Source organism: Triticum dicoccoides, chromosome 4B (assembly GCF_002162155.2).
Source record: "Triticum dicoccoides isolate Atlit2015 ecotype Zavitan chromosome 4B, WEW_v2.0, whole genome shotgun sequence".
Classification (NCBI taxonomy): domain Eukaryota; kingdom Viridiplantae; phylum Streptophyta; class Magnoliopsida; order Poales; family Poaceae; genus Triticum; species Triticum dicoccoides.
This window is the reverse complement of record NC_041387.1, coordinates 220,686,589-220,692,485: the sequence shown is the minus strand read 5'-3', so window position 1 is coordinate 220,692,485 and position 5,897 is coordinate 220,686,589. Positions and strand designations below refer to the sequence as shown.

Here is a 5,897-nt window from a genome sequence, read left to right as displayed (position 1 = left end):
AATTCTAGCATGAATAATACGTTTATCATGATATAAAGAAATAAATGATAACTTTATTATTGCCTCTAGGGCATATTTCCTTCAGCAGCGCCCCCCATAGCCTCACCACGCATACCGGAGATTTCTTGCAACACCGCTCGCCTGCTTCACACTACAACGCCGCCATCTCTCCCTTTCGCCGGTCGTAGCTCGTGGGTGGCCTTGGCCCGTAGGGAACACGTGACAACAAAACTTTGTTGTGATGATAAGAATTCCAGAGATAAAAGCGGCGCATCGCCCTACTGATGTGTAACTCTCACGTACAACAAGTGGGCCTCAGCAACGAACAAGCGGCACGACCGGCGCGACGGGCCGAACGCTCGACCGTATACGAACATTTCCTAAGAACTAGGTAGGAAGTGCGGTGCTGCCGGGTATAATTATATACAATTTGGTAATACAATCATTGAAGCATTGCGAATATAGAAAATAGGATAATGTAGTTGTGTTTATCAATCTAATATATCAAGTTTAGATCAGAAACATTGCATCGATACATACACATTCAATACATAGCAATTGGTCCAGCAAAAAACAAAAGGTTTCAATCCAAAAGTAAGCTATATACATATTTAGTACGTAGCAGTTGGTTCACGCAACTACAAAAGGTCCTCGACTTCCTTGTCATTACATACCATATTATAGGTAAATAAAGTATGAATTGAATCCTGGGCAGCAGTTCAGATAATTCAGTGCCAAGTTCCATGCATTTAGACGGAGGTCGACGTGATTCGTCATTACATACCGCGTCTACCAAAAGAGACCACAAATTCAGGCTTGTACCTATAGAGAAGATAATTTTACCAGGACAGATAGTGTTACCTAGTCCAAATAAAGGCGAAGTGCATATGGCAACGGGCTTATAAGAGGCATAAGAATGAAGCGTGTGCATATGGCAACGGGCTTATAAGAGGCATAAGAATGAAGCGTGTCTTTTGAGATTCACAGTGATAGTCGATAGCTGCAGAGAAGAGCACATATTCTACTTAAATACTGATATATTCTATAGCTGCCATAGCAAACTATTTTAAAAACTGGCTTACATGCGATCCGTGCATTTAGTCTTTAAAGACTAAAGTCCTGCGGGTAGTAGGCTGGGACTTTGTTTTGGACCTGTGGTCTGTTTCACTGGGAAAGCAACAAACATGAGTAATGTATATAGTTGTAAAAGTCTGAAGAGTGGGAGGGAGGGTATGTTACTCGTTTGGTGGCTGTGAGCCCGCAGTTTCAGTAAGGCCATCCTAGAGGTTAATGTTCATTTGTATGCAAGTAATGCAAGTGAAAAGCTGACCAATACTGTGATTACCTCTAATTTGTTGACACTTTTAGTTGCTGGAGTGTTCTCATGGTCAAAGAGGCGAGCTGATTCTGAAAGGATTGCGCACGACCATATAACACTGATGACCTACTTAGCTTTGAGTTGTCTTTGTCATTTCTTGAGCTCCACCAAGTTGGGATCATCTCTTGTAATTATGCCCATGGTCAGTAGATAGGCTAAAGCAGCAGAACATGTTGACTCAATAGCATCGCTGGCAAGCTGAGTTGATTCTCCATAATATTCATGTTGAGTCGGTAATATGCTTTTGTTGTGGGGGCAGAGATCGATTTTCACTGATGCCATTACTATGGCATCATCAGCACCAGCAAGTTCGAATGCATGAATTGTACCGTCGATCAGTTTGATAGCTTCTTCGAGCATATACCTTCTCTTGATGGTAACACAGATGGCATAGAGCTACATTCATTGAAAAGGGTAAAATAATCTATTAGGTTAATTGGGCATGTTACCATTAGTAACCCGGTAACAATATAATTGAAAGTGAAAATAAGCAACAATCTACTAAATATTTAAAGCAGAATGAAAATAACTCAAAGCAAGGCATGATACCTTCTATAGTCTTAATTGTTGAATGATAAAATAGACCAGGAGTACATTATGAAGGAAAGGACCGTTGTACATTGGTATTAAGCATAGTTTGCAAGAAAAGAGATAAATGTGGTACATATGTTTTTACCAATAATAACAGTGGGGTGTGTGCATGATACAGAATAACATCCAGTCTGTCTGGTAGCACCGATGTAGGATACACATATATTTAGACTACAATAGGCAAGGGGTGGCATTTTTATATAGACATTGACTGCCTGATATGACCCATCCAGAACACACATAATCTACAATAGGGGCAGAACAGATGCATATTTGCACCAACTCAGAAAGCATGGCAATAACTCAATCTCTCATCATGCCATCGATATTGCATGGGAGGGGTCCCATCTCATCCTTCATCTTTTTCACTTGGGGATATCAAACTCAATCTCTCATCATGCCCACAAGACATCTCAGACACTCAGTAGCAGCACTTTGCATGGCCTCATTAACATCAGTAGCTGGTCTCCGCCATAATTTTTTATCAGTTCCAATGAATGCCACAAGTAGACAGTAGCACCCTTAAACACGATGGCACATGCAAGTCATTTACTTTGCATCGAGCAAACCCATCTCAGCAAGAACAACATTGAGAATGGCCTTTGGGATGACCTTGATAGCATCCTTCCCTTTAAGAATACAGTGCATTTAGTAGAAGAAGGTAAACATGTGTATACCTACTTATGAATAACCTATCTTATAAGAAAATGGGAATGAACAGAACAATATAAGTTTCAGTACTCGACACACAACATAATCATGTTTGTGCTCCAAGCATACCACAATCCATAGCAATAATCCTGAATGCGCGATTACCCAAGAAATATCAATATGTGCATTCAAGAATACTCATGACACATATCTTACTGGGGTAGGCCAAGCATCAAGGAGCTAGCAAGGGACGCATCCATGAGAGGCATGGATAGAGAAAATATTGACTGCCCTACAATTGTTTAGTGACCTAATCATGCAAACAACACATGCATACATGTCAAACCTATGGTGATACCACATACATGTCAAACTGTGCCAAAAAACACTTTCTGGAAAGAGTTAATGTAAACTCAAGTAAATCTCTCTTCAAAGGTGAAAATTTGCTCTACGACATCAATCATTAGGATATACTTTCCTATCACTTACAAAGGAGCAGGGGAAGCTCCTCTGTCTAAGGATGCATACCTAACATAGCAGAAGACGGTGCCACACAAATAAATATATCACAATCCCTCTGATTGCAAACTTATAGATTTCAGTGGTAGTGACATCAGTAAAACCGGTGGATATTAGAACATCAGAGGGCCTATCTAAATTTCAAAAGAAATAGCTATAGTATAAGCACATTTAAGATCTGAAAACCCAAAACAAATTCCACTTGTCCATTAAACTCTAATGAATTACATGCTTTCACCTCCACATCAATTCTCACATGGTATAAAAAGATCAAAAATCACGTGCAAGTACTGTATTAAGTGTTGTTTTACCACTGACTTTATTACAAAGCTCGAGGAGGCCTCCACCAGCGTTGTGGAATTAATCAATTTATCATAGGCACTGCAAAATAGCAAATCATGTAGATGCACCTCTCACTCCACTTTCTTATAAGTACTTCTCAAACTATAATTGTTTGTGGCAAGACACCCTTCCTATCCCACTAAACCAAGCTATACCCATATCTTCATTCAGAGCCCGTAAGCATTCAGATCAAGGTATTCACCATTTTTCTTAATGCATAATAAACTAAATCAATATATTTGCAAAAGAGACAAAAAGTATTCAATAAACATGCAACGTTTCTGATCAGAACAATCATGGTATCATAAGCACAAAATGTTTCAGAGCAATGTACAAAAGATAAAAGACTACAATCCAAGGGAAAAGGAAAACCAATTTGAGGTTGAAGCTATCAATTTAAGTATATAACCAACGATGTTAGCTATAACGTTTTGGGATGCAACTTATTCAGTTTGAACTATGAACTTGCAATCTAATAGAGTAATCAGATTGAGAAGAGAAAACTAACTCACGTGAGAGTGGCCCAATACTTGTAGTGTTCAGTTCTGCATCATTGTCTGTGAGACAAAATACAAACACACAAAAGGCAGTAAGCACATGGATAACAAAGATACTGAATTGGGGCTTGAAAAAATGAAAATAAAACATAGAAGGATGCTCAAAAGAGTATAATAAAAATGCAACAAAACAAAAGACTTCTTAATCATCTTGTCATCATACAATGAAACTCAGGTCTTCTTTTCATAACAAACACAATCCTTTTGCATGTGTACATAGAATTGGAAGTACTGATTTACCTTTAGTTGCCTCCGGTGCACACCATCAGTACCCTCTCAGATTCATGACAGAAAGTCAAGCCTGTGCATATGATTAGACCATGTACTCAACCTAGAATAATCAAACTTCTCCCAGTTTTTCACAATTTATATGTGTACATAAGAGTAGTTAAAACAGAGATTGAAATGGGCATGCAGAATAGATTATCTGCCGGCATATAAAAGTGGAGAATTTTTGAAAAATAAATATTCATAACAGGAATCATGAACACACCAAATAAGTTTCACATTTCATATAATTTCTTACAAAGTATAATTCAAATAAAGTTAAGATAGGACAAGAAAGTCAGATAATTTACAATAGGAGAAGAGGATAGCCCTAAAAAGCTTTGAAACTTCATGCCTCACGCATCCCATACTCTTTGCAATGGGCTAAATCTAAAATACATATCACCGATGATTCTATTCTCAAATCAAACAAAACAAAAGGCAAAGGGGCAGCAAGGCTTGATTACATATCCTCTAAACTCCTCCATATCTGGGCTCCAAGGACTATAGAGAAAGGGAGCTAAGCCATCGACACACTATCCCTTCCCGATCCCAAGCGGACAGATAACTATTTCTCAAATCAAGGGAAGCAACTCCAAGAAATAGAAAAACAACTTGTGGACATCATTTTATTTAGTCAGTGAGTTGGAAAGATACCTACTGAACTTACACGACTCAAGAGAATATTCCAGCTTCCACCAAAGAATTTTTTGTCACCTTAGCCCTACGAAAAATCACATGCAATAGTTAACAATGAAAAAATATACTAGATGAAAATATGTGTGCCCAGATTGTGAGCCTAAGCACAAGGGAAACAAAAAACATCAAAGATTGTGCTCAGAATATAACAGCAATCTTATGAACAAAGTATGTAACTGCAGTAAAAAAACAAAGTTAGAATAGTGAATCGGCTTCTTATACTAACAGTGAGATCCTGCATTGCCCGCTTGTAAAGAGAGTGCATATCGTGTGTTTCTATGCAGACTGGATATAGAAAAATGACTGCAACATGTTGTTTGCTGCATACAACCTCATAAAAATGGCATAACTAATGCAAGTATGTTTTAGTGTCAACTGGAACAAATATAAAACTCCAATAACAAATTTGCAAGTTTGGAGCAAATATAACTTATTTTGTTCATGTCTTCGAGAAACACTTATTTTGTTCATGCCTATAATATAATTATGGCACAACCCTATATGTCTTCCACAAAAAAATAGAGAGGAAAGCAATCACATTAATAATTTTATAGGAAAACGATGGAAACAACTCACTTCTAGTTTTCATAGTTAGAGTTGCAGGTAACCATCATATGAGAGTACTCATATATTTGAACATCGTCAGTCAATCGGGAGCTCTGTTGGCATACATCATGGGAACCGTGTATTACGAAACCTAAGCAACTAATGTACTCCATGTACCTGATTGTACGACCATGGCAAAACGTTATTTTTAAATCTGACTATCCGATACAATATACACTGTAGGCAATGTTTCCTGGCCTATGAGTTGGCTGTGGAGAGAAGTACTATGTTCACCCCTTCTCTGTGCCCGTGACGAATCCAGTGATGGCAAAAAGTAAAAAAAAAAA

General features: G+C 38.1%; 1 long non-coding RNA gene across 6 annotated transcripts in view; it reads right to left on the bottom strand.

Annotated features, from left to right (window-relative positions):
* Positions 1–469: 469 nt before the first annotated feature.
* Positions 470–5,897, bottom strand: part of LOC119295832 — an 18,708-nt gene continuing 13,280 nt past the window's right edge. The window contains exons 1-7 of one of the 6 annotated variants that reach the window (XR_005144354.1): positions 4,279–5,891; positions 3,994–4,038; positions 3,458–3,520; positions 1,346–1,774; positions 1,083–1,167; positions 862–1,000; positions 470–789 (exon numbers count right to left, since the gene is read on the bottom strand). This is a non-coding gene — a long non-coding RNA (uncharacterized LOC119295832). Of the gene's footprint in view, positions 790–861; positions 1,001–1,082; positions 1,775–1,880; positions 2,599–3,457; positions 3,521–3,993; positions 4,039–4,278; positions 5,892–5,897 lie in introns of those variants that run through there. The other 5 variants (XR_005144357.1, XR_005144356.1, XR_005144352.1 and 2 more) reach the window with 5 other exon arrangements.